The sequence below is a fragment of the Jaculus jaculus genome, chromosome 3 (assembly GCF_020740685.1).
Source record: "Jaculus jaculus isolate mJacJac1 chromosome 3, mJacJac1.mat.Y.cur, whole genome shotgun sequence".
Classification (NCBI taxonomy): Eukaryota; Metazoa; Chordata; class Mammalia; order Rodentia; family Dipodidae; genus Jaculus; species Jaculus jaculus.
This window is the reverse complement of record NC_059104.1, coordinates 69,757,782-69,761,842: the sequence shown is the minus strand read 5'-3', so window position 1 is coordinate 69,761,842 and position 4,061 is coordinate 69,757,782.

Sequence of the window (4,061 nt, the reverse complement as noted above, 5' to 3'; positions counted from 1 at the left end):
TGTGAGTGAAGGTACACCTCTTCACTTACAGCACTTAGAATCCCAGCCATTTTCTAATACATAAAACCTCTTGGTCTCCCACCCTCTCCTTCTACCATGATGAATGGGAGATAATTAATAATGTCCTTTATATCTGTCTTTTCTCTGTAATCTCAATGTGAGGTAGGCCCCTAACCAAGAACACTAAAAGTAGAGTTTTCCGGTGGGCCTTATAGAGAGTTCTTCCTACTTCACCAGACACCACCATAGTTTCAGATTCATCTCTCCTGGGTTATAGGAATAAAAATATTTTTTAGTTTCCTCTATTTTATCTTATTTTCTTTTTTTTTTTAATTTATTTATTTGAGAGCGACAGACACAGAGAGAAAGACAGATAGAGGGAGAGAGAGAGAATGGGCGCGCCAGGGCTTCCAGCCTCTGCAAATGAACTCCAGATGCGTGCGCCCCCTTGTGCATCTGGCTAACGTGGGACCTGGGGAACCAAGCCTCGAACTGGGGTCCTTAGGCTTCACAGGCAAGCGCTTAACCGCTAAGCCATCTCTCCAGCCCTTATCTTATTTTCTTAATGGTATGATCTATACATGTTTCTTATTTCTTGACTTCAATCCATGCAATGTTTTCTGATTAAACTTATACATTTCCCTCCTCTTTTAGAGCTATCAAAATCTATCACCTCTTCCAGGTCCTACTAGGAAACACTTCAAATCATAGCAATAGTTTTTCCTCTCAGGGAAAAAAATCCCTGCACTCAAAAGACTTTACTCTTGTGTTTCAAGGGCTTTGTTCACTGGCTTGAATTATACTGACCCAGCAGCTGGCTGCTCTGGCCTATTGTTGGTAAAGTGAGTGGAAGGTACCATGGAATGAGATCTAAAAACACACAGAGGACGTATTGTCAGTAATATAGAATATAACTAGAATTACATTAGCAACCAATAACAAAACACAAAATAATGGGTTATTTAAAACAAAAGGCCATTTTTACTCAAAATAAATGCCAAGAGATGAGACTTGTAGGACTGAATGTAGATTCTGTCAAGAACATCTTCAGGAACACAGGCATCTTCAACTCTTAACTCCTCATCCACGAACAGTGCTCACAGTTCAACTTGGCAGCCAAAAGTCAAGTGCACATTTCAAGCAGCCAGATAAGGGAAAGAATGAAGACAATGCCAGGGATCATGCCAAGTTTTACTTGAAGAGGAGTCCCAGGAACTCATGGAAGCTGCCAGCATACACTTACATCTTATTGATTAAGACTTGTGCAACAGCCACATCTTGACATGTTTTATATGGGGATTTTTTTGTGGGAGGGGGAGTTGTTTTGTTTTGAGTTATGGTCTTACTCTAACCCAGCTGACCTGGAACTCACTCTGTAGTTCCAGGCTGGCCTATAACTTTCTTCCGTCTACTTCCCGAGTGTTGGGATTAAAGGTGTGCGCCAACACACCTGGCCAAATTTGTTTTTGAGCAGCCACAAGTTCAGCAGAAATTCAGGAATTCTGTTAATATAAACACAAGGCAGAACTATTGAGGGAGCAGTCAGCAGTCTCTGTTATAAGTAGCAATGTAAATGCCTATAAATTGGATACTTTGACACAGGCATTCCATGGTAGACTGTATTAATTAATTGGGGCTCTCTAGAGAAATAGAATTGATAGGATGATAGAATGATGTGTGTGTGTGTTTCCATCTGTCAGTCAGTCTATGTGAGAGAGAGGAGGAAGGGAGGAGGGAAAGAGAAAGGAAGGAAGAAAGGACAGAGGGAGGGAGGGAAGAAAGGAGAGATAAAGTGGATTTTTTTTTTAGCTTGGTTTGTAGTATATGAGTTGGGCTGTCCAACAATGATTGAATTATTGTCTGCAGGCTAGAAAGTCTGAGAACCTGATTAGCTACTCAGTCCAGGAAGCTGGATGCCTCAGCAGTCCCAGCCTCGCACTGAAAATCTGGATGATCCTGGGGGAGAAATTGTTCTTCAGTCTACATTGGAAAGCAAAGGGAGCTGGTTCCTGATATCCACAAAAGACAGCAGCAACAGAGTAGATGTACATACCCTGAAGTGGTAAGGGTAGCCAGGCAGCCAGACATTGCCTTTTCCTAGAATCTTCTTACATAAAGTCAGGCTGACACTGGAAGAGAGATGCCCACTCTAGAGGAAGTTCTTCCTCTCTCAGTCCTTCCTGTGGAAACATGCTCACAGACCCACCCTTGAGGCACGACACTTTTTTTTTTCAATAAAAATATTTTTTTAATTTAATTTATTAGTTTTCTTTTCAGCAAATACAGGCAGTTTGGTACCATTGTTTAGGCTCATCTATGATCTACCCCCTCCCATTGGACCCTCCTTGTTGATGTAAATGGGTCGTGCATTGTGGAGTTAGCCCACAGTTATTGGTATGCTAAATGTCTCTGCAAATCATTACCCAACATGTGACTCTGACATTCTTTCTGCCCCCTCTTCAGCAAAATTTCCCTGAGCCATGTTGGTTCATTTTTGGTCTGCTTCAGTGCTGAGGTGTTAGGGACCTCTGAGGCTCTGGCTCTCTGATTTGGTAGGAGTAGATTTTTTGCTGCTTTGGTCTCCTTCCCCTTTGTGCTGGTATCCAGTTCACAGGAAAACATCACCCTTGCTTGTTTCGCCACTTGTCCTTAGTTTCAGTTGGGCCCCTTTTGAGGTATGTTGGGGCAGCTCTCTCCTTAGGATCTGCATCTATCTGAAAAAGAGAAGCAGATTCTCCAACGGAGAGTAAGTTAGGGCCCGAAAAATTGAGATAACACTTACTTTTTTGATAGAGAGTTTGATAGGTGTAGGCCCTCTTGTGCCCCATGATTGATGATAGCTTGATATTGGAGAGTGGGCTTGTGTTTGGATATGGTTCTGACTTGTTTCCCAGCTCCAGCTATGGGTCTAGTACCACTGAGGGGATCAGATAGCCAAATCAAGAGAAGTTGGTTCCTCACCATGGCTGTGTGCCACCATTGCACTTGTGTGGGCATCACATCAGGTTATTTGTTGCTAATTAGGTTAGACAATGAGTTGCTTGGAAAGATATTGGCCATTTCCCCCAGTTGCCCATGTAGCACCTTCTGGCACTAGACATGCTGACTGTCTGGGAACTGACTCTCTCCTGGCTTCCAGCCATGCCATTCCATTTTACATGTCAGCTGCGTATGGAGTCTTCAGCAATAGGGTCTTACCACTGGCCTTTGGTAGGTCATCAAGTACTCTGACAGAAGTCTGTCATTGTTTTGGGAAACCTTGTAGGTTTCTCTGATCAAAAGCTCATTGTGGATGGTAGCCCCAAGCTGGAAGTGGGGGTAACAGGTCAGTGCCCACTAAGAAATTGAGGAAAAACATAACTAATATACAAGAGTTAGAGAGGAGAGAGATAGAGGGGAGAGGGGGAGAGGGAGGGAGGGAAGATGTAGAAGATTTAGGTTAGTCTTTATCCTACCCTCTCCAGTGTCTTGTGGTTCAGGTATTTCCTGTAAGGGCCTAGTGAAGGTTCAGCCATTTGGTCTGTCTTTTAGGAAGTAGAATTTTATGGTACCATTGCCGTTTGGGTCCAGATTACTGTTTTCCACCCTTCAATGCCCTCCCCGCCCTCCCATCCATCCTATTGTCTAGTCCATGAGGTGCTTGCTGGGTATGTAAGGTATCTTGGGTAGATTCAGGTTAGGTGTTGTAGATGAGTGAGACTATGTGTCGATTTTTTTTTTTTCTGTGATTGGGTAAGTTCACAGAGAATGATCTGTTCCAGGTTCAACCATTTTTCCTCAAATTTCTTTGTGTCATTTTTTCTTACTGCTGTATAGAATTCCATTGTGTAGATATAACACATCTTTGTTATCCGTTCTTCTAATGATGGACATCTGGGTTGATTCCAGCTCTTAGCTATTACAAATTGAGCCGCTACAAACATGGTTGAGCAAATCTCTCTGGCCTGTGGTTTGAAGGTTTTAGGGTAGATGCCCAGTAAGGGTATAAGTGGGTCTGTTGGTATTTCTATAGTCAGCTTTTTTAGGAGTCTCAATATTGCTTTCCAAAGTGGTTGTACCAT